At 48.6% G+C, this 25,226-nt stretch overlaps 1 protein-coding gene across 11 annotated transcripts in view; it reads left to right on the plus strand.

Annotated features, from left to right (window-relative positions):
- LOC137421435 (large neutral amino acids transporter small subunit 2) overlaps nt 1-25,226 on the plus strand; it is a 120,539-nt gene that overhangs the window by 17,181 nt on the left and 78,132 nt on the right. For 2 of the 11 annotated variants that reach the window (XM_068107502.2, XM_078771402.1), the window contains exon 1: nt 21,027-24,900. The exons of 8 other annotated variants lie outside the window; for them this stretch is intronic. The gene's annotated coding sequence lies outside the window, so the exon portion shown is untranslated. Of the gene's footprint in view, nt 1-18,078; nt 18,230-21,026; nt 24,901-25,226 lie in introns of those variants that run through there. One more of the 11 variants, XM_068107501.2, reaches the window with a different exon arrangement.

Consider the following 25,226-nt stretch of genomic DNA (forward strand, 5'->3'; position numbering starts at 1 on the left):
GACAGTGAAGGAGGCATTAAAAGAGAGGCTGAGTAGGGTAGAGGATGACGTGGTTGAGCTTGAAAGTGGTTGGATGTCAATGAAAGATAGTCTGTTGGGAGCCGTTGGTGAGGTATGTGGATGGACAAAAGGACCAACGAGGCACTCGGAAACATGCTGGTGGGATGATGAAGTTGGATAGAGGATTGACGAGAAGAGGAAGAAGTTCAAGGAGTGGCAGAAGGCGAAGGGTACGGGGGCAGAAAAAGCAGAGCATGACTTATAAGGCAGCCAAGAAGGCTGCAAAGAAAGAGGCAGCAAAGGCGCAGGAGACATGTAGGAAAATGTTCGGAGAACGCTTGGATTTGGAAGAGGGTCAGAGAGCGTTATTGAGGATTGCAAAGCAGATAGCGAAAGAGAGGTGTGATGTGATGGGGGTGAGTTGCTTGAAGGATGAAGTGGGACAAATCGTTGTGCACCAAGATGGAATTAAAGGAAGATGGAAGAGATATATGGAAATGCTGTTGAATGCAGAGAATGAATGGGATGGCAACATAGAGAGTAATCCAGTTCTAGGACCGGCAGCGAAGATAACTGAGAAGGAAGTTGAGGAAGTGATAAAGCAATGAAGAGTAGAAAAGCGGGAGGGCCGATGGGAGTTGTGGGAGATATGTTGAAAGCAGCAGGAAGTTGGGGTGTGAAGAGAATGACAGAGATCTGTAATCTGGTGGTGAAAGAAGGCCGCATTTCAGTGGATTGGGAACTGAGTACCCTCATCCCTCTATACAAGGGGAAAGGTGACCCTCTGGATTGTGGCTCGTATCGAGCGATAAAGTTATTGGAACATGGAATGAAGGTATTGGAAAGGGTGTTGGAGAGGAGGATAAGGAAGAAAGTGAAGATCGATGAAATGCAGTTTGGATTTATGCCAGGAAGAGGAATGACAGACGCACTTTTTATTGTAAGGCAGTTGCAGGAGAAGTACATGAAGAAGAGGAACAAGTTGTTTCTTGGGTTTATTGATCTGGAGAAAGCATTCGATAGGGTTCCACGCGAAGTATTGACATGGGCATTGAGGAAGTTAGGAGTGGAGGAATGGGTGATCAGAGTAGTGATGGCAATGCACAAAAGAACACGAACAGCTGTAAGGACGAAGGACGGGAACAGTGGTGAGTTTGAGGTGAAGGTGGGAGTGCATCAGGGGTCGGTACTAAGTCCACTACTATTTGTAGCTGTGATGGAGGTGCTGGCTCAGAACGTAAAGGAGGGTTTACCGTGGGAGTTGTTGTGTGCAGATGATCTGGTGTTGATTGCAGAAAGTATGGATGGACTGAAGGAAAAGATGAACAAAAGGAAGGAATGTATGGAGACAAAAGGTCTGAAGGTGAATATCGGAAAGACGAAGGTTATGGCAAGTGGTAAAGCATGTGGTGAGGTGGAAAGAACTCGGAAGTGGCCGTGTGCTGTGTGCAGGAAGGGTGTCGGAGTGAACTCCATTCAATGTGCGCTGCGTGGGTTCATCAAAAATGTAGTGGTCTGAGAGGGTCATTAACCAGTGTGGCAGCTACATTCAAATGTAAGGTGTGCACAGAGGGAGCTGCAGATGGAGGAAATGTTGAGTTGGATCTTGGAGATGGCATGAAGCTGGAAGGTGTGAAAACATTTTGCTACCTCGGAGACATGCTGAATGGAGAAGGTGGATCAGACTCGGCAACGGTTGCTCGAGTGAGATGTGCATGGAAGAAGTTTCGGGAACTGAGTGGCGTGCTGATGAGGAGGGGAGTGTCGTTGAAGCTGAAGGGAAAGGTGTATGCTGCATGTGTGAGAAGTGTTATGATTTATGGGAGCGAGACATGGGTAATGAACGTAGAGCAGCAACGAAGGCTGGAAAGGGTGGAAATGCGAATGGTTCGGTGGATGTGTGGAGTCTCGTTGAGAGAGAGGAAGACAAATGATGAATTGCGAAAGATGATGGGAATAGAGCCTGTGATTTATGCTATGAAGAGAAACAGGTTGTGATGATTTGGTCATGTGTTGAGGAAGGATGAAAGTGACTGGTTGAGAAGAGTGATGGAAATAAATGTAGAAGGAAGTAGAGGATGGGGAAGACCGAGAAAGACTTGGCTAAAGATGGTGGAAGAAGAAATGTGGGCAAGGGGGTTAACAAGGGGAGATGCAGAAAATAGGGCAAAATGGAGAAGATTGTCATGGGGACCGCAAGGCTACCCCCCGCTCTAGCAGGGAAAATGGCCTCAAAATGCATGTTGTTGTTGTTGTTGTATATATTGTTATGTCTGGGGGGTAAAGGAATATCTAGAGCCAGGTAGATCTGCATAGGTAGGTATTCGACTGTCGCGATGGGGAATCTGCCCTGTAATAAGTTATATGTGTAGTCCGGTTTGTCGGAATAAGCTGTATTGATGTCCCCGCTACAAGGGAGCAGGGCGTGCTAAATAGTCCAGATATTATGGATAAGATTCCTTTGTTCGTCGTCGTCCCTGTCGCCAAACCGTTGTCCCTTATGGCAATGCATACCCAAATAAACACTTAGATAGGTCCTTCGTGCACTCATTAATTAATTCCCCTCCCTTACCACAACGACGTTGGAAAACAGGCAGGAAGCCAGATCGGGGCACTGCCGGATGGCCACCGCCGGCCACACCTCCGGCTGGCCTAGCAACATCGCGTGACACGAGCTATAACCACGCCACAGGGAACGGGTGATTGGTTGGCACGAAAGGCGCGAACCTCCAGCCAATCGGGGCTGGAGGCGCGAAGACGCAACTGAGGAGGAGGTGGTTCATTGGAGGGAAGGCGAGAGAAGGTTCGGTGGATGACGGGAAGCTGGAAGGGACTGGTTGGTGGCGCGCCAAGGCTGACGTCACCACCAAAGGTTATAAAAGAACGCGCGGCACGACATTTTCTCTCCACTCTGGGCTTCCTCGCAGGTCTCTTGTCTCTGCGCTTCCCTCCTTGGTCTTGAGAGGTCCTGGTGGTCGTTGGATCACCATCTTCGTGGTGCTCGGTGATCGGTGAATCTGGAGCTTGGAGTGGTGCTGGGGCCTCGTGTGCGATCGACTCGGAGCTTGGAGCCGGACGGGGCCGTGTGACAGACAGATAAGGCCGCACACACAGAACATTTTACAAGTACACGACGAGACATTTCCTTTCGTAATCCATTCCTGTGTGGCGTATTTGAAGTGAGGTGTGTGGGATCCCAATTTAGGATCATTATTTATTCATCGTCGCGTTTCATTGTCTCGGGTTCCGGAATAAACGTGTACATTGAATTGGGTTGTCGTTCGTGAGTTAATTTCCCTGCAGGATCGGAGCTGCCGTCGGTTTGCCATAGGTAAGCGCTGCTGCCTCTTCCTCTTCCCTTCTTCTTCCCGCAGTTGATAGCAAAATCTGTGTTCGGTCGTCGCCTCTGTTAAATCCGTTCGGTCTTCCGTGGTCCCTGGTATTAACTGGAAGGGATCGCGCGCCAATATATTGTTGCGGATATGAGGATTATGTTTTTTTATTGTGTTGTATTGTATAGTAAATTGTTGTGCAATATTGCTTTATTCTGGACCCTCCTGCCTCCAGTGTTGTATAAAGGTCAAAGGGCGTTCCCGTAGTTAATTCCATAAAGCATACACGTTAGCCAATCATAGATTTCCCCCTGGTTGATAGTTATATCTTTATTATGTGTATTAGGGTAAGGCCTTGTCTTCCATTAAGATGACACTCCATTGCACCAAGTGAAATAGAGTAGATTCCTTTCATTCCCCATTCCCACTCCCAAAACTTTCATTGCCAAGCCTCGATTGCCAATTACATCCCCTCCAAAACCACCATTGAACATGTGCTCGGGTCGGGGAAGAAGGGCGTGCCCGCCCGTCGTCATCGAGGGCGGAGCCAGAGGGTCGCGCGACCAACCAGGGCCGAGGTGAGCACACCGATGGGCGTGTCCTAAAGGCCGGCGGCTTGATCGCCGGAGGCGCTATAAAAGCGCGCGCGCAAGGTACTGCAAAAAGTTCATCCAGAAAGATCATCCAGAGAGATCATCCAGAGAGATCATCCAGAGAGATCATCCAGAGAGAACATTAAAAAGATCATCCAGGGAAGCACAAAGCCTGCTATTCGTCGCCTTGCTCGCCAAAGTTGGACCAAGCAAGAGAGTTGGGCAAGAAGCAAGCACGTTGTTCAGTTGTGTGGTTGGACCAGACGAGTCCTGGCAAAGCACGCGACGTCCACAGAGCAGCAGCAGCCACAGCAGCAACAACAGCAGCGTGGGGCCTTGATGGCAGTTCCGGAGCAGGGCCGCGAAGGAACGGCGGCTGTTAAACGCGCCGATCGTGCTGCAGTACCATTGGACCTTCCTCTCCCTCCAGCCATCCACCTCCTGCCTTTCCATCCTTTTGTGTACGTGAGTTTGTTCTGTGTGTCTTGTCCATGGGTATTTAATTAAGTTTGTATAAGCTAGCGTTGCACTGTGTCTAATATCTTCTGTAAATTGTTTTCTTATCTTTCCTTCTTCCTTGGTTACTTTTGGTTGTAAATAGTAAATAAATTATATTCGTATTCCTTACCCTTTGTCTTCCTTCTTCTTCACACCCTTCGCTTTAGTCTTTTCCCCATTGAATATCTGTGGCGCGATCCGGCCAACGTTCAGGAATCGGGTTAGTCGGGGTAACTGTTCGGCCGTGGTGCCATCCGCTCGGCAAACCAACATCTTATCCGCGGTCCATAACAATTGGTGCCAGGAGTGGGATACGAGGCCCGAACCAAATTTTTAAAACATCAAGAAAAAATTTGGTCAAAATTTGGAGCGGCCGAAATTTGTTTTGTTTTAAAAAACCCGAATTTTGAAATTGCGCCATGGATAGTCAAGGCGATCGGATGCAGGTGGGTGAGCTAGAAGAGGGGTTAGGGGTAACTCAGGACCGGAGGTAAGAAATGGAGGAGGTGGTTGAGGAGGTATCAGGCGCACAAAATGGCGCCCTCGTGCACATGGTTGTTGCGGCACCAAATTTAGCCGTGCCCGTAGTCGCGGCAGCCGAGCCAGAGATGCCGGAGTACATGTGATTTTTTATGGACCAAATAATGGCCAAATTCGAAGAAATAAGGACTAATGATGAGGATTGGGAGGCCAAATTGAAGCAATAATGAACGACATGAGAGCCGATAATGAGGGACTGGCGAGGGACAGAGCCGCATACGAGGTAAGGGAGGCTGAGAAGGAGGTTAACCGCAGGTTGGGCGAGCAGGTCCCAGGGGTGCACGAGGAGGTAACGCGGGTCGAGAAGCGCTGGTTGAGCGAGGCGGAGGAAAGCGTGGGTACAATGACGGGGGTAGAAATTGCGACCCGGGGTTTGGAAAAGCCGGCGACCGATGAGGTAGAGGGAATTTTATTAAAGCCAACGGTCGTCGAGGTGAGTAAAGAAAAAGTGGTAGTGGGCATTGAAATTGAAGAGACCGGGGACTTAGAAAACCACTCGCGGCGGGAGGAAAAGATGGAATATGTACAAAGTCCCTGCTCAAATCATGATGATGTACTTGCTAATCCAAATGGAAGTTTGCAGGTGCGCGTGGAGAAAAGGATCCCCCAGGTGAGTCGTGCTGTATATTGTGCGGGTAGATTTTGCAGGAGGATGTTTGATGACAAGAGAATTGTCGCGCGATTGGGGTCAATATGGCACCCGGGCATTGGTGAAGGGTCCCATGTGAGTGGAAATGGCACGCGTGTGAAAAAAAAGTGTGCGTCAAGGGGTGAGCGTGTTACGAAGCGCGAGTGTGAAACCGAGTGCGAGCGAGAATGCACGTCGGGGTGTACGGAGTGTGACACGGAGAGTGAGTTGGTGATGGTGCAGGTGCGAGAGGGCACATCGGAGTGCGAGTGTGAAACCGAGTGCGAGCGAGAATGCACGTCGGGGTGTACGGAGTGTGACACGGAGAGTAAGGTGGTGGTGGAACGTGTGCAAGGAAGCACACCTGAGTTGGTCGTGGCGCGGGTGTGGGAGAGCCCATCTGAGCGCGTTAGTGGGTGGATGCAAGAGTGCACGCCCATGGTGAGTGGTACGGAGTACGTACCGGGGGAGAGTGTGCAAGACGGTGCGTGAGGTGTGTTAAGGGAGTGTGTGAACGGCGAGTGTGCGCGAGAGGTGTGGTGTGTAACAGGGGGTGCGTTGGTGGAATGGACGGACGGCGTTGGAACGCCGGGTTTTGTGAGTGTCAAAAGGGTCGCGTGTGCGTGTGGGCATGCGAGTAAAGCATCGACATTGGACGGGTTAGCGTTTAGGGCGACGGATAGACGATGCGAGCACTCGGGGCGAGGTGTGCTTTGTTGGATGCCAGGCCCGGCGCGGATCGATGCTGCGTCGCTTCTCTTCGAAGCGTCGTTGCCGATTCGAGCTTGGCCCTGCCCTGCACGGTCGAGTCCGGGCCTTGTCGGGCGAGGCGACCGGTCCGGTTCAAGGGCGAGTGGGAGGAAGCGGAACGGTGCCCCCTCGCGGGGACGGGGTTCCGAACGGGCGAGCCTCGGTCATCGGGCCCGGGACCGCAAGGTACCGAGCCGCGATGATGCGTGGAACCTCGGCCCGAGCATGCCTCCTCCCCAGAGTCGTGAATGCCGGACGGATCCAACCAAGGCGACCAAACCACCCGAATTCATTGCTCGGCTTTGCGAAGCCGAGTTTTAATGATGTGACGACGCACCGAGGCTCAGATAAAGCGGATTGTGATGATGATGATGATGAGGATAGTGTTTTGGCCCCGAAATTAGAAAAACAAAATTTGATGATTGGCAGAGTGAGGATTGGCAGACGATTGGCAGATGATTGGCAAATTTTTGATTTGTTGCATTTGGACGAGCAAAATTGGTAGTGGGAGATGCGCGATGTGGTGGGATGGCAACTCTGCCATCTCTCACACGGGGGCAAAGGAGCACTAGACTTACGGGGTTTATGGCAGTGTAAGCTCGCCGAGGGAGGGTTTGGATAATGTGTAGGGACCTAGAGATTGACAATAGGTAACGGTAAGGTTAGGTAGCTACATTGGACAGGTAGCTGGGGACATAGAGAGGGTAGTTTGGATGATAATGACATGGTATGTGCTTAGTTTAAAGGGAAGACGGGGAGCACTAAGTTAGCAGGGCACCAGGTAGATTAGATGATGCCGTGTGTAAGGAACAGGTGTGATTGCACAGGCGTGCAACTGAACAGGTGTATGGAGCAGTGTTTGAGTGAGTGATGGTGATGAGTATTGTGCTGACCAAATGGTCCAGGAAGGAAGGAGGGTGCAGGTGGCACCAGGTGTGATTGCACAGGTGTGCAACAACAGGTGAATGGAGAATGGTTGTGTGAAATACATGGAGTGTGGAATACCTGGAGTGTGGAATATATGGAGTATTGGAATGGATGGTCATGGAGTGAGTATGGTGGAAACTATGGAGTGGAGTGGATGGTGCGAAGGTGTGAATGGGGGAAGGATGGACCCCCATCACGAATACCCGGGGAGGGCAGTGTAAGTGTTAGGTAGAGGGTATAGGTAAATTGCAGTTGGATATTGGCATCTGTGGTGCGGGTGAAAGAATGGTGTTTGGATGGGTGCATTAGTGTTGTGGAAATGGCTGGGCGTGTAGCCTGTTAGTGTGTGTAGTTGGTTTGGGCACTCCACCACTGTGAGGATGTCGGCCAGGTGAGGCCGCAGGTGGGCTCTGGGACCCGGTAGAGTTGTTGTGGATGGGGCCCGAGGATCCGGAGGACGGACCTGGGTAGCCCAGTGCCAGAGGGCACCGAGGGGTGACAGAGCCAGGAGGGGCCTTCCCCAATTAGATAGGTTAGGGTGAGGAGCTAGGTAAGCTCGGGTGGCAACTGCAGTGGTGGAGGTGTGCAGGTGGGTAGGCCTGCTGGGAGAGCTACACGCCCCAGTCCTGAAATTGTGCAAGGGCACAGGGAGTTGCATCGGGGGAGTGAGACCCCAAATTGAGAAGCACCACAGTTTGGTCAATGGGAATTGGTTTTTAAAACCACATAGAGTAAGATTGCCAATGGTTTGGCAGGGAAAGACCCCGGGTAGTGTAAAGAGTATTAAAGTCATTTAGAGGATAGTTAGGATTGAAGTCTCCTCGCACCATCTGCATCCACTCACCTGGGATGACGTACCTCCACACCATGCCAGGTTGTTTTAATTATTTTTGATGCAAATGTTTGGATTGTGAGACGCATCATGACGTGGGTGTGACATTGTGCTTTGTTGTTCCATCTCTTCCTCCTTATGAGGATTGATGATGAATTGGGTGATGGCAAATTTTGGATAGAGGGATTGTGGGAACGAATTTGGTATAGGGGAAATAGGGGGAAGACGTGACAGTAGTGACGAATTTGTAATGTGTAGATTTTGTACATATGGGGTAAGGGCAAGGGTAGTGTAGGTGACAGGGGGGGTGACGTACGGTAGGGACGAGCTTTCTCACTTCGCTCTCCATACGCACTTCACCTTGCATTGCCTTGATTGATGTGTACCCTTGTGACCTTACCCCTCGCTCATCTGTCTTTCCCCCCCTTTGTCTCCCACATGAGGACCTGTGCGCAACTGGGCGCCGAGGGGAGCGTGCGTGAGTCTGCCATTGTGCGCCCGGAACTCCCAGAACCAGCTGTCTGCATCGATGCACCACATTATGGACCACATGTCTGTGGCCGAGCACCACTTATGGACCCCCTGGGTTGGGGCATGGCCCCTCTGCTGGAACCAGCCATGAAGGCCCGAAATCGTGCTGGCGGACCTTGATCACAGGGCACCGATGCCCCACAGGTGAACCACACTAGTCGGCCCTGTGGGCCATAAATAAATAAACATGGACACGTTGGGTGCATTTTAATAGTGCAAATAGGCCGCCAGCAAAGAAGATGACAACAACAAAATAGTAATAGCCAGCAGAGGGAGCCGAAGAGCAAGAGACCACCTGCAGGGTTAGGGGTTGTCGATTTATTTTATTCATGAACAATGATGACTGTGCACCGATTGGTGCTTGAGGGTGTGTTGGTGCGTTTTGGGTGCTTTCATGGTGCATTGATGCAGAGCAGACTGTCTCCCGCCCAGAAAGAACAATCACAGGTCCTGGGTTAGTTTTGTAAATAAAGTAACGTCATTGTAAATAATGCTCCCCACCGTCAGTGTATAGTTTGAAGACCATTCCGCAATTCGGTTAGCTGTGGGCGTGAGTCTGTTAGGTAGGGTGCAATGGAGCAGCGGGACATATTTATTTATGTTTTAAAACTGTCGCACTCAGGGTCAGGTTAAATGTAGAGGGAACTACACCTACGTGTCACACTAAGTTAAAGTTATAGGCCCGGGACGTGCCTAAGAGGAGGAGAGTGCAGTGTTGCGGATATGAGGATTATGTTTTTTTATTGTGTTGTATTGTATAGTAAATTGTTGTTATTATTGCTTTAATCTGGACCCTCCTGCCTCCAGTGTTGTATAAAGGTCAAAGCGCGTTCCGGTAGTTAATTCCATAAAGCATACACGTTAGCCAATCATAGATTTCCCCCTGGTTGATAGTTATATCTTTATTATGTGTATTAGGGTAAGGCCTTGTCTTCCATTAAGATGACACTCCATTGCACCAAGTGAAATAGAGTAGATCCCTTTCATTCCCCATTCCCACTCCCAAAACTTTCATTGCCAAGCCTCGATTGCCAATTACATCCCCTCCAAAACCACCATTGAACATGTGCTCGGGTCAGGGAAGAAGGGCGTGCCCGCCCGTCGTCATCAAGGGCGGAGCCAGAGGGTCGCGCGACCAACCAGGGCCGAGGTGAGCACACTGATGGGCGTGTCCTAAAGGCCGGCGGCTTGATCGCCGGAGGCGCTTTAAAAGCGTGCGCACAAGGTACTGCAAAAAGATCATACACAAAGATCATCCAGAGAGATCATCCAGAGAGATCATCCAGAGAGATCATCCAGAGAGAACATTAAAAAGATCATCCAGGGAAGCACAAAGCCTGCTATTCGTCACCTTGCTCGCCAAAGTTGGACCAAGCAAGAGAGTTGGGCAAGAAGCAAGCACGTTGTTCAGTTGTGTGGTTGGACCAGACGAGTCCTGGCAAAGCACGCGACGTCCACAGAGCAGCAGCAGCCACAGCAGCAACAACAGCAGCGTGGGGCCTTGACGGCAGTTCCGGAGCAGGGCTGCGAAGGAACGGCGGCTGTTAAACGCGCCGATCGTGCTGCAGTACCATTGGACCTTCCTCTCCCTCCAGCCATCCACCTCCTGCCTTTCCATCCTTTTGTGTACGTGAGTTTGTTCTGTGTGTCTTGTACATGGGTATTTAATTAAGTTTGTATAAGCTGGTGTTGCACTGTGTCTAATATCTTCTGTAAATTATTTTCTTATCTTTCCTTCTTCCTTGGTTACTTTTGGTTGTAAATAGTAAATAAATTATATTCGTATTCTTTACCCTTTGTCTTCCTTCTTCTTCACACCCTTCGCTTTAGTCTTTTCCCCATTGAATATCTGTGGCGCGATCCGGCCAACGTTCAGGAATCGGGTTAGTCGGGGTAAATGTTCGGCCGCGGTGCCATCCGCTCGGCAAACCAACATCTTATCCGCGGTCCGTAACAATATATATATACACAGTCACGTGAAAAAGTAAGTACACCCCATGTAAAGTTTAGACTTTTTCAACATATTTCAACATACAGCTATTTGATATTCATTTCAACAATATTGATAGATAAAGGTGATATAATATAACAAATATCATGAAACATTTACATTTTGTAGTCCATTGTATAATTTAAATAAACATAAATGCAAATTTCGCACGTGGAAAAAGTAAGTACACCCTTGGCTCTAATAGGTGGTATTGCCCCCTTTGGCAGAAACAACCTCAAGTAGGCGTTTCTTATAACTGTCTAACAGTCTCTGACATCGACTGGGAGAAATTTTTGCCCACTCCTCCATGCAGAATTCTTTCAGCTGTGCGATGTTTGAGGGGTTTCTTGCATGCACAGCTCGTTTCAAATCCCCCCACAACATCTCGATGGGATTTAGATCCGGGGTTTGATTTGGCCATTCCAGAACCCTCCATTTCTTTCTTTTCAGCCATTCCTTGGTGGATTTACTGGTATGTTTAGGGTCATTGTCATGTTGCAAGGTCCACCTTCTGTTGAGCTTCAACTTTCCGACAGATGGCCTCACATTATCCTCAAGCACCCTCTGGTACAATGAAGAATTCATAGTGGATTCTATGATGGTGAGCTGCCCAGGCCCTGATGCAGCAAAGCTGCCGCAAACCATAATATTTCCACCACCACGCTTTACAGTTGGTGTCAGGTTATTGTGGTCAAATGCTGTCTTTGGTTTTCGCCAAACATGTCTTCTGGTACTGTGGCCAAATAGCTCTACCTTTGACTCATCTGTCCAGAGCACATTGTTCCAGAAGTGCTGGTCTTTGCCTCGGTGTTCATTGGCAAACTTTAGTCTTGCCCTGATGTTCTTTCTGGACAGCAAAGGTATCCTCCTTGCACACCTCCCATGTAGATCAAATTTGTGCAGCCTCTTTCTAATGGTAGACTCGTGCACTTTGACATCAACAGTCGCAAGAGCTACCTGTGGGTCCCGTGATGACATTCTGGGGCTCTTGGAGACTTATTTCAGCATCTTGCAGTCTGCTCTTGGGCTGAACTTGCTGGGGCGGCCTGGCCTGAACAAGTTGGCAGTTGTTTGGCATCTTCTCCACTTGTAGATGATCTTCCAGACAGTCGAATGATTGATTTCAAATTGTTTGGAGATCTTTTTAAATCCCTTCCCAGACTCGTAGGCATCTATAACCTTCTTTCTGAAGGCCTCAGAGAGCTATTTTGATCTAGGCATGGTGACGCCGCACACTTCAACAACAAAGAGCAAACCAAACTAAATGTCTGAGGTTTACATAAGGCAGGTTACTCCAAGATCCTCTCTAACGATGTTCTAATCATTTGCACCTGAGTTGGTGCACCTGATTCTAATTTTAGGTATTTGAAGTGGTGATAAATGTAGGGGTGTACAGTGATCCCTCGTTTATCGCGGGGGTTACGTTCCAGAACCCCCCCGCGATAGACGAAAATCCGCGAAGTAGCGACCATATTTTTATTTTATTATTTATATATATTTTAAAGCTTTATGACTCTCCCCACACTCTTATTAACCTTTCTCACACTCTTATTAACCTTTCCCATACTCTTATAAACACTTCCTATACTCTTAAACACTTTTTACACTCTTAAACATACGTAATTTTAACAACATATAAAATTCTAATGGGTACTCACGATTGAAGATACTGTAGCGACCCATGGGTTCCCCAAGCAAGACCAGCATCAGAATCTCCTTGCTCCAGCCGGTGACGTCACCGGCGGGGATCCCCGGTGCCAGAGTGGCTGGTCACGTGACCGCCAAAGCGTGCCGCGCGTGCGGGTATAATCAGCTACACCTGTTGATCACGTGACCGCCGAAGCACGCCACGCTTGAGAGGCGTGGCTTTCGGTTTCTGGTTGTGCTTTATAATGCAGCCCGATAAATGGGCTTTTCAGTGTTCCCGAGTTGGTTTTGAGAATAAATATCTTCTCGGACGAGTTTGTGTCTTGCCCGTCATTTCGTCCGTATCAAGCAAGAGCCCCGGCTCTTCAATACTACAACTTGCGTGATGAAGATGATGATGAATTAGCTGTGCAGTACTGATGACGATGAAGGTGATGACGATGATGAATGTACTGCACAGCCAGAAAGAGCATTACAGTTACCCATTACGTGGGTAACTAGCGCAAATGGAAGCTGCCGCATCTGCGTTTTCCATACGCACGACTCTTTGTCTACTGTTCTACTGTTCTACTGTACACGATGTACAGTATTTTATTTCTTGTAATGTTTTAATTACTGTATTTTTCTTATTTTTTTACGTTTTTTAATTTTTTAGGCTAGTAAATGCTTATTTTACCACAAAAATATTTAAAATAATAGTATATAAAAATACATTTATACCGCAAAATCCCGCGATATAGCGAAAAATCGGCGATATAATTTTACATATACTAGCGAGAAAAACCCGCGATGTACCGAAGCCGCGAAAAGTGAACCGCGATATAGCGAGGGATGACTACTTACTTTTTCCACATGCGAAATTTGCATTTATGTTTATTTAAATTATACAATGGACTACAAAATGTAAATGTTTCATGATATTTGTTATATTATATCACCTTTATCTTTCAATATTGTTGAAATGAGGATTAAATAGCTGTATGTTGAAATATGTTGAAAAAGTCAAAACTTTACATGGGGTGTACCGTACTTACTTTTTCACGTGACTGTATATATATATATATCCACGACATCCATTTTTCCGTTCTCCAACCTATAGCTTTATATTTAAAAAACAACATTTCGGCCAGCAACCCAGCATGCGCTGGGCCTCCACTAGCCTTTATCAAGAGAAGTTCCCTTGTTTACCTCCTCCCAGATATACCTGGGGGGACGGTGGGCCTATTCTATCAACCAATCACAAAGCTGTGTTGCGAGACCTCATGACCATAGACCCGTGATCGGCTTATGTTGCAAGTGTTCTGTGTGTGTTTGAGCGGTGTATTGTGTTTTGTTGTCCTTGTTGCCTGTGTCGGTTATGTCCCACTTTGTCCTTGTCCTCCTCCCAGCATCGGTGTCTCTTTGGTGTATTTATGAATGAGAGGTCCGTATGCCTGTGGTAAGACCACAGTCTCCTCTGTCAACGGTGCCCTCGTTTGGCCAGTGTGCCAGGCCTCCAGTATTCGCCTCCTGGCCGGGGATGCCGCCAGCACGTTCACATTGCCCCATAGGGGAACGTGGCCGCCCTTATTCCATGCTTGGCGACAGCAGATCTTTCTGGGTGATTACACACAAAGGCCTTCTGGTGTTCATTAATGCGCTGGCCTAAGGTTCTTCCGGTCTCGCCTTTGGACCGATCCGACGGAGGGTTCAATGGACGGGTGCCCTCTATAGACGCCGCCATAGCTGGGGGGCGTCGCTTCATTCGGCTTGTAGTCCATGGGCTGGACCCCAGATTATAGCCAATCGGTACCAACCAGAGGTACCAGATAAAAATATATTTTTATTAAAGCTTATTATCTGTCCTTTTCAAGTAACTTTGCTGGACGACTATAGCTTGTAGCTTTTTTAGGCAAATTGCTGTCAATCAGACATACTGTCAATCAAGATTTGAAAGCAACGGCTTGGAGATGTGCGCTTGATAACATACTCTAATGTCTCAAATAGAACACAAAACATAACTTTACAAGTCACAAATTCATGTATTTATTACACAATTAAGCATCATAAATCCATGTAAACAAGAAAATCCACAGTTTCACATGTCAAACAGAAAGCTGACTTGTAAACATCGTACCTGTACATGTACATCTACATTAATAATCTTAATTGTTTGAGTGGCCAAGTTACACTTGTCAATGTATGTTCATAAGGCATTCAAATATACTTGCACAGTGTGTAGGTTTGATGTTTAGACAACATCCTCCTCATCATCAAGATCTTCAGCATCACTGGTATTCTGGTCTGAATCATCTTCATCAGCATCCATCATGTTGGTACAGTCTTGAAGTTTGCACTCAATTGTGCACTTTCGTCTATTAGACAGACACTGGCAGTTTGGTAGCTGACAAACACGCCGGCATGCACAGGATATGAATTCCATGATGACCTGAGGTGCAGGAGAGCCAGTCATCCGCAGAACATCGTGTGCCATCCTCTCTTGCAGCATCCATGGTTGTCCTGGGGATCTGGTACATCTGGATCTGCTACCAGGCTACGTTGCCATATGGCACTTTGATAGTTGGCTCTCAAGGCATGTTGGTGAAGGCAGTCTTCACAGGGTGGTGTTTTTTGTTTAATGTTTTTATGTTTTTGTAGCGATGTTTTTATGCTTAGCAGTTTTGACTTCTGCCCTTTGTGCCTCGTCAGGCTGAAGTGGTGTGATTGCTGGAGGACTTCTTCTGTCGCCACAGTTGTAATTGCGTGACACAAAGGGTTTAGGAGGAATAGAGCGTCTTCTGTCCTTCTGCATTCCTTCTCTGTTTGTGGGGAGCTGGGCTGTTAATACTTGTGGTTGTACAACAATCCCATTAACTCGATGTGATGTCCCTCCTCCACTGAGGGGTTCCTCCTGCCTGTCGATGTTGTCGTATGCTAACACAGTAGGAACCCCAGGATAGATATTTGATGGCAGCACAATATCATTTTCTGGTTGTGTTTGCAATTTCTGCAGACACAAAGCTGTGTCTATTTCCAACAAGGTAGAATATGATATCCCATGACCTAGACGGTTCAGAATCTTTATGATCTCGACATTATCAGTCAGTGATTTTACTGTCCAAGGCAATAATATGTGCTTTGACGTCTTTACTTTGCCTGAAGTTGTTCCATATATGAGATCTTGAGCGAATGACCACACCAATCTCTGAACACGAGTTGTGCTACTTGAGCTCTTTGTTTCACCAGTTAACAATTTTGTTGGAAACGCTTTGAGTGATGATGGGATGTCCACATATTTGTCATCTCGTTCATTTGGGCAAGGTGGCCAAGGCTGTTCATTTTTGGCTTCCTTTATTTCATTCCACAAATGTAAAGCTGCTTTGGAGAGCCATGCCTCAATATCCTGATCATGCTTCGAGTACATGTCAAGTTTCTCCTTCATGATCATATGTTCTTCTGCTAATTTTCGGAAGGCGGCTCGGAATGGGGCTCGGAAGGGGGCTCGGAAGGGGGCTCGGAAGGCGGCTCGGCGTGGCGTAGCATAGGGTACGCGGTTGCTAACAAAATAGGTTTGGTGCAGGTGGAAGTGGAAACCGGGTACCCCCAGGTGCCAGGTGCCTTCAGGGCGCCTGTGGCGCCCGGCCATATCGCCGAAAACGGGGTTTGTATCGTGTGCCTTCAGGTGCCAGGTGTCCACGACCGCTCCACACGTACAGAGAAACACTTGAGAACGATTATAACGGACACTTTTCATGTACGATCGCGATGATAGTTGTGCTGGTGCAGACAGCTGGAGTTAAGTTTGGATCCGGACGCCCCCCGTTAATGGCGGCCGCAAGAGCGCCACCTATCGGCGAGGGGGCCCGATCGTCCTTATCGGATCGGTCTATATGTATATTCTCCACCGCACACATGGAATGGTGTATACCACACCTGTGCAGTCATTCTTTTGTCTTTGGCATTGGCAAGTGCACGTCTCAAGGTGTAGACCGGTTGGTAGTTAACCCTCACCCCAACCGGTCTCAAAATCCTGCCAATCCTTTGAGCTACTCCTGGCACAAATGGGAGCACGTATCGATCTGCCACAACGGGATCAGATCACGCACCGCCCGAACAAACCGGATTGCTGATGCGATCCGCACGGCCTTGCCGACGGCAGAATGGACTTGCGTGGAAAAGAGAGCTTCGGACTTTGCCATCGCCACCGGAGGGTCAGTGAAGAAGAAGCACGAGAAAAAGTTTGCTGCAGTCCAAGACAAACTGGTGCACGATGGAAACGCCAGCGATTTACTCCAGGACCGATGCGTGGTTAACCTCTCCGGTAAACGTTTTACAGTCACAGATGAGTGTATTAAGAAAAGGCCTTAATTTTGCGGTCACTCCAAAAAAGGAATACCGACAGATATGATTGTGTCACGAGCTGAAACCGCCATCACGGAACTGTCGGATGACGTCAAGAACGAGGTTCGATCACGTGTGGCAGCAGTTTTACTCCGCCCACCCCGCCGCAGCCGAAATGATCTCCGCCCATCTCGCCTCTCATGCATAAATACACCAGAGAGACACCGATGCTGGGAGGAGGACAAGGACAAAGTGGGACATAACCGACACAGGCAACAAGGCCAACAAAATACAATACACCGCTCAAACACACATAGAACACGTGCGACATAGGCCGATCACGGGTCTATGGTCACGAGGTCTCGCCACACAGCTTTGTGATTGGTTGATAGTATAGGCCCACCCTCCCCCCAGGTAAATCTGGGAGAAGGCAAACAAGAGAACTTCTCTTGATGAAGGCCAGTGGAGGCCTCATAACAGCACGCTGGGTTGCTGGCCGAAACGTTGTTTTTTTTAAATACTAAACTATAGGTTGGAGAACGGAAAAATGGATGTCGTGGACATAATTCCCAACTGCCGTTCATTACTTGCTATATATATATATACATCCAGGTCGAAGTCCGACTGAGGACCCGGTCAGTACGGCACACTTGTGACCAGGTGTGTTTTGAACTTTATATATTTATATATATATATATATATATTGTAACGAATTTGAGAAGTGTAACGAATTTGAGAAGTGTAACGATTTTGAGAAAGTGTAACGAATGTGAGAAGTATGGTTTTGTTGTGTGTAACTGACCCTCGTAATGTAAAGAAAGGTCGAAGCTCGTCTTAGTTAATTTCATAAACCTACACACAGCACACGATATATCCTTTTAAATAGTTAGTCCCTTATTTTCTGTAGGTTAAGGATGTGTTTCCCACTAGTTTGACTCTTCATTGCACCGAATTAAATAAGAGTAGGCCCTCCGACGCCCCATAGCAGCTTCCAAGTGCCAGGTTTGCCACTTTGCTGAAATTGACTCTTTAGGCACTTTGCTGCATTTTCATCTGCCGTCCAGTTTGCTGCAATTGACTCTTTAGGCACTTTGCTGCGTTTTCATCTGCCGTCCACTTTGCTGCATTTGACTCCATTACGCACGAGGTAACGACGAAGAAGAAAGGCGGGTCTCCACCTCGTCATAGAGGGGAGGAGTAGGTCGGCCCCGCTCATCCAACCCAGAACGAGGGGTTTGGCTTGAGAGGGCGGAGAGAGAACGCTTGGGGGAGGTTCGCAAAGGGTGAAGGGCGGGGCCTATATAACCCGCCGCGGGACGCACGCTCCCCAAAGAGATGAGCAGATGAGCTTTTTGGAGAAGATTGAGGTCCGAGGAAGAGTGAGAGAGAGGTGCGGCAGATGCGCGATCCAGCTAAGGCAGCCAAGAGATAATGAGACGTGAGGGGGTGCTGATACTGAGCAATACGCCGAGACCCTCTAGGCCCTATTGCCGGCTGTGGAGACGCGGAGCTGCCAGCTGCTGTTCGCTTCGAGCACGGAACGTGGACCTCGACGGTGTGGAATTGCCCGGACCTTTCCTGCCCTGCCATTGGCTTGGACCTTCTCCTCCCTCCAGTGATTCCTGCCATCAATTCCCCCGTGTAAGTGTGCCCGTTTGTCCGTCTTTCATGTTGTCTTGGGGTATTAATTAAGACTGCCATATATAAGCTAATCATTGCACTATGTCTCCTGCTCCTTCAATTGCCTTATAAATCATCTTTCTTTTCCTTTCTGCTTAGTGTGTATAAATAGTAATAAATCTTGTTATTCCCTACTTTGTTTTTACTTCTTCATGCTCTTTCAGTCGCTTTAGAGGTTTCCATATTGAGTGTACGTGGTGCGATTCGGCCAACGTTTGAGAATCGGGTTAGTCTTTGGTAATGCTAATGGCTCGAACGTCGGGTTGCTAAAAACCGCTCGGCAACTAACTAGACCATCCAAACCGGGGTTCGAGTGGTACTTGTCTCCCTAGTCTGCGGAGGGATGGATAAAGGTATTCGGGATAAACCCTGGGCCCATAACCCTGATCCGTTCCATCCCGTGGGATAGCATTACAAGTACCAGGAACGGGGAGACGGCGAGCTTAACAGGACAAGGGGCTAATCACCCCTTGCTAACTGGAGAGCCGTCCTCCGTATCCGTAACAATTGGTAGTCAGGAGTTGGGATTCGAACCTGGGACTAAATTTATTTAGCCCAAATTTTGGGACACCAATTTTACTATTGGCCGTAACAATTGGTGTCTGGGAGTGAGATTCGAGGCCCGAACCAAATTTTTTAAACGTCTAAAAGAAAAACATTTGGTCAAAATTTGGAGCGGCCGAAATTTGTTTTTTAAAATCCCAAATTGAGTCGTGCCATGGACAATCAAGGCGATCGGATGCCGGTGGGAGAGATAGACGGGGTAGAATCGACCCAGGACCTCAGGGAAATGTATGTGGAGGAAAGGGAGGAGGAGAACAATGGCAATGCGGTTGAGGGGGTTTCAGGCGCGCAAAATGGCGCCCTCGCGCACGAGGTTACGGGCGCGCAAAATGGCGCCTCGCACATGGCTACGGCGACCGCGACCGTAGCAGCGCCGCCGGTGGATTCGAACCTTTTTTTGCTACAAATGGGGGCCCTTATGGACAAAATGGGTGAGCGAATAAGGGACGAAGTGAGGGCTGATAGTGAAAAAATGGAAAACAGAATGATGGGGGCAATGAGGGACGAAGCGAGGGGTACCGGTGAACGATTAGACAGTAAATTTGAACGGTTAGACAGTAAATTTGAGGGGTTAGACAATAATTTTAAGGGGTTAGACAATAATTTTAAGGGGTTAGACAATAATTTTAAGGGGTTGGACAGTAAATTTGAGGGGTTAGACAACGGGATAAAAGAGGTGAAGAATGGGTTAATGGGGGTGGAAAATAGAATGGCTGCCCAGGAGAATCAGATAGAGGGGGTGAAAAATGGCTTAAGGGGGTTAGAACCCACAATGGACGACAAATTGCGGGAAGTAGGGGAGCAATCCGCCCGGGAAATCAAACGGATGGGGAACCAGATAGAGGAGGTGAAAATCGGGTTAGAAGGTAAATTGGATGCTCAGAGGGATGAATTGGGACAGATGAGGGTGGCATCTACAAAAGAGATGGAGGAGATGAAGGAGGAGATACGACGAGGTGTAAGCGAGGAGGTCTCGGGGGTACGCGAGGAGGTAAAGCGAGGTGAGAAGCGTATGGAGAAAGAAGTGAGGAATAATACGGCTAGGTTACAAGGGGGAATAGAGGGTCTGACGAGGGGAGTAGAACAGCTGACAGTGGGACAAAAGGAACTCGTGGACCAAGTGGAAAAGAACACTGCAATAATAGGGGGGTTAAAAGCGACACAAAAAGACATTAAAAATGAATTAATAGCGACACAGAAGGAATGTCAGATGGTACATGAGGGGTTGACGAATAAGTTGGAAGAGGTGACAGAAGTAATGGAGACGAAGGACCGAGAGGCCAGGACGCACATAGAAACGGTTAAAGTGGCGTTAGAGGACAAAATTGAGGAGATGCACCGGGAAATAAAGGAGGTAAAGGAAAAATTTGAGGAGGTGGAAGAAGGGGTGATTGAAATTAAGAAGAGACGGAGGGAAACAAAAAAGGAGATAAGGGAGGAAGTGATGGAGTATGTGCAAGGTCTGTGTTCAAATCATGAATATGTGCTCACTAACCAAATAAAGAGTTTGCAGGTGGCAGAGGAGGTGCGACGACGAGGTACCAAGGTGAGTGGCGATATACGTGGAAATGTATATGATGTGAGGGGAGCTTCAGTCGGCTTGGGGGTTGATTTGGATCCGTGTGTTCGTGAGAGGCCGTTGGTGAAGTGTGCAACAGGTACGGTGTGCGAAAGAGGAGGTGTGCGAGAATGTCCGACTCTGGGGTGTGTGAGGAAAAAGTACGCGCCGAGGAGTGAGTGTGCTGTGGAGAGTGAGTTGGTCGTAGCGCGTATGCGAGGAGGCACATGGAAGCGCGGGATGGGGAGTGTTACAGAGGATGTAACGGATGCATGCACGCCTGTGGTGAGTGTTACGGAGGGTGTAACGGGAGAGAGTGCGCAAGAGGATGCGCGAGAAAGGTGTGTAACGGACGGGTGCATGAGGAAAGAGTGCGCTGTCGAGAGTAAGGGTGAATGCGCGACCGAGAGTGGGGGTAAGAGTAGTAAGAGTGACACGGAGCGTGAGTTGGTTGTGGCAGGTGAGAGAGGATGTACACCTGGAATGGAAGGATGTACACCTGGAATGGTAGAGCGTGTGTGGGAATGCACACTTGAGTTAGTAGTGAGGTACATGGTTGGGTGTGCAAGTGAGAGCACACCTGTGGTTGTCACAGAGGAGGTGACCGAGGAGGGGGCGCGAAGAGGTGTGTTGGTGAGGTGTGCGAATGACGAGTGTGTGCAAAGGTGTGCGGTGGTCAGGTGTGTGACAAAATCTGTAAGCGGAATGAGTGTACCTGGGTGTGTCAGGGAAGGTGCAATGACAAAGAGCATGGAGACAGCTGGATGTATGAGCAAGGAACGGGCTGCGGGGTGTAAGCATGCGAATGGAGCATCGACGCTAACCGGGTTAGCGGTTAGAACGACGTTTAGCCGAATCGGGCCCTCGGTGCGTGCCGGGCTTTGGAGATGAATTGGCGCACCGAGAGGCTCAAGTGAGTAGACGTGTGATGATGAGGATAGTGTTTTGGCCCCGATATTAGAAAAACAAAATTTGATGATTGGCAAAGGATTGGCAGAGTGATGATTGGCAAAGGATTGGTAGTGATTGGCAAATTTTGAATTAGCTGGAATTTGGTGTGCAAAATTGATAGTGGAAGATACTCGATGTGGGGGGATGGCAACTCTGCCATCTCTCACAGCGGGGGCAAAGGAGCACTAGGCTTATGGGGTTTATGGCAGTGAAAACTAGCCCGGGGGGGTTTGGATAATGTGTAGGGATCTAGAAAAGATTGACCTAAGGTAACGTTAAGGTTAGGTAGTGACAATGATACCGGTAGTGGGGACGCAGGTAGATTAGTTTGGATGATAATGACGAGGGAGCACAATAATGTAAGGGGCGACGGGGAAGCGCGAGTTTTAGCAGGGCACCAGGTAGATTAGATGATGCCGTATGAGTGTTGGAGGTGTATTCAGAAGTGTATTGTGAAAAGTGTGTGAGGAACAGGTGTGATTGCACAGGTGTGCAACTGGACAGGTGGATGGAGCAGTGTATGAGAGTGATAGTGATGAGTTGTGCTGACCAAATGGTCTAGGAAGGAAGGAGGGTGCAGGTGGCACCAGGTGTGGTTGCACAGGTGTGCAACGACAGGTGTATGGAGAATGGTTGTATGGAATAAATGGTCTGGTATATGGAGTATTGGAATGGATGGTCGTGGAGTGAGTATGGTGGAAACTGTGGAGTGGAGTGGATGGTGCGAAGGTGTGAATGGGGGAAGGATGGACCCCCATCACGAATACCCGGGGAGGGTAGTGTAAGTGTTAGGTAGAGGGTACAGGTAAATTGTGGTTGGATATTGGCATCTGTGGTGCGAGGTGAAAGAATGGTATTTGGATGGGTGCATTAGTGTTGTGGAAATGGCTGGGCATGTAGCCTGTTAGTGTGTGTAGTTGGTTTGGGCACTCCACCACTGTGAGGATGTCGGCCAGGTGAGGCCGCAGGTGGGCTCTGGGAGCCGGTAGGGTTGTTGTGGATGGGGCCCGAGGATCCGGAGGACGGACCCGGGTAGCCCAGTGCCAGAGGGCACCAAGGGGTGACAGAGCCAGGAGGGGCCTTCCCCAATTAGATAGGTTAGGGTGAGGAGCTAGGTAAGCTCGGGTGGCAACTGCAGTGGTGGAGGTGTGCAGGTGGGTAGACCTGCTGGGAGAGCTACACGACCCAGCCCGGAAATTGTGCAAGGGCACCGGGAGATGAATCGGGGGAGTGAGACCCCAAATTGAGAAGCACCACAGTTTGGTCAATGGGAATTGGTTTTTAGAACCCATAGTGTAAGTTGGCCAATGGATTGGCAGGGAAAGACCCCGGGTAGTGTAAAGTGTGTTAATGTCATTTAGAAAGTAGTTAGGATGAAAATCTCCTTGCACCATCTACATCCACTCACCTGAGGTGACGTAACTCCGCACCATGCAATGTTTTTATTATTTTGATGCAAATGTTTGGAATGTGAGACGCATCATGACGTGGGTGTGACATTGTGCTGATGTTCCATCTCTTCCTCCTTATGAGGATTGATGATGAATTGGGTGATGGCAAATTTTGGTTGGAGGGATTGTGGAACGAATTTGGTATGGGGGAAATATGAGGAAGACGTGACAGTAGTGACGAATTTGTAAATGTGTAGATTGTTGTAAATATGGGGTAAGGGCAAGGGTAGAGTAGGTGACAGGGGGGGTGACGTACGGTAGGGACGAGCTTTTCTCACTTCGCTCTCCGTACGCACTTCGCCTTGCATTGCCTTATTGAAGTGTACCCTTGTGACCTTACCCCTCACTCATCTGTCTTTTCCCCCCTTTGTCTCCCACATGAGGGCCTGTGCGCCACTGGGTGCCGAGGGGAGCGTGCGGAGGTCATCTTGTGTGCCAGGACCCTCGCAACCCGCATGCATTGCATTGATGTACCACTTTATGGACCGCTGTTCATTAGCCAAGTACCACTTGATGGACCCCAGGTTCTGGGGCAGGGCACCTCTGTTGGAGACCGGCCATAGGGACCAGGGAATATTGCTTGCGGACCTCGGTAAGGTGGCACCTATGCCAAACAGGTGGACCACCCTTAGTTGGCCCCTGTGGCCCTAAATAAAAATGAACACGGTTTGTGCTTTTTATATTTCCAAGTAGGCCGCATGAAGCAAGAAGACATCGGAAAGAACATCGGCCCAGCAGAGAAGAAGAAGACCACCACCAGTTGTTTTTTTTTGTGTGTTTATTACAAACAGTAATGACTGTGCACTGGTTGGTGCGTTTGGGTGCTTTGGTGTTATTGGTACTGGTGCATCGATGCAATGCGTGCTGTCTCCTCCCTCCCATCAGGAATTTCCTTCTTTTTGTTTCCCTAAAAAGAAAAAAAAAACACAGGTCCTGGGTTGCGTTGTAAATAGGAAATAACGTCACTGTAAATAATGCTCCCCACCGTAAATGTATAGCTTGAAAACAATTCCGCAATTCGGTTATCCTGTGGGCGCAAATCTGGTAGGCAGGGTGCAATGCAGCAGGGGGACATATTTATTTGTGTTTTAAAATTGTCACACTCAGGGTCAGGTTAATTGTAGAGGGAATTACACCTACGTGTCACACTAAGTTAAAGTTTTATAGGCCCGAGAACGGGCCTGAAGGAAGGAGGGTGCAGTGTAACGAATTTGAGAAGTGTAACGAATTTGAGAAGTGTAACGATTTTGAGAAAGTGTAACGAATGTGAGAAGTATGGTTTTGTTGTGTGTAACTGACCCTCGTAATGTAAAGAAAGGTCGAAGCTCATCTTAGTTAATTTCATAAACCTACACACAGGACACCATATATCCTTTTAAATCGTTAGTCCCTTATTCTCTGTAGGTTAAGGATGTGTTTCCCACTAGTTTGACTATTCATTGCACCGAATTAAATAAGAGTAGGCATTCCGACGCCCCATGGCAGCTTCCAAGTGCCAGGTTTGCCACTTTGCTGCATTTTCATCTGCCGTCCAGTTTGCTGCAATTGACTCTTTAGGCACTTTGCTGCATTTTCATCTGCCGTCCACTTTGCTGCATTTGACTCCATTACGCACGAGGTAACGACGAAGAAGAAAGGCGGGTCTCCACCTCGTCATAGAGGGGAGGAGTAAGTCGGCCCCGCTCATCCAACCCAGAACGAGGGGTTTGGCTTGAGAGGGCGGAGAGAGAACGCTTGGGGGAGGTTCGCAAAGGGTGAAGGGCGGGGCCTATATAACCCGCCGCGGGACGCTCCCCAAAGAGATGAGCAGATGAGCTTTTTGGAGAAGATTGAGGTCCGAGGAAGAGTGAGAGAGAGGTGCGGCAGATGCGCGATCCAGCTAAGGCAGCCAAGAGAGAACGAGACGTGAGGGGGTGCTGATACTGAGCAATACGCCGAGACCCTCTAGGCCCTATTGCCGGCTGTGGAGACGCGGAGCTGCCAGCTGTTGTTGGCTTCGAGCACGGAACGTGGACCTCGACGGTGTGGAATTGCCCGGACCTTTCCTGCCCTGCCACCGGCTTGGACCTTCTCCTCCCTCCAGTGATTCCTGTCATCAATTCCCCCGTGTAAGTGTGCCCGTTTGTCCGTCTTTCATGTTGTCTTGGGGTATTAATTAAGACTGCCATATATAAGCTAATCATTGCACTATGTCTCCTGCTCCTTCAATTGCCTTATAAATCATCTTGCTTTTCCTTTCTGCTTAGTGTGTATAAATAGTAATAAATCTTGTTATTCCCTACTTTGGTTTTACTTCTTCATGCTCTTTCGGTAGCTTTAGAGGTTTCCATATTGAGTGCACGTGGCGCGACTCAGCCAACGTTTGAGAATCGGGTTAGTCTTTGGTAATGCTAATGGCTCGAACGTCGGGTTGCTAAAAACCGCTCGGCAACTA

This window comes from Myxine glutinosa, chromosome 2 (assembly GCF_964187855.1).
Source record: "Myxine glutinosa chromosome 2, kmMyxGlut1.1, whole genome shotgun sequence".
Classification (NCBI taxonomy): Eukaryota; Metazoa; Chordata; class Myxini; order Myxiniformes; family Myxinidae; genus Myxine; species Myxine glutinosa.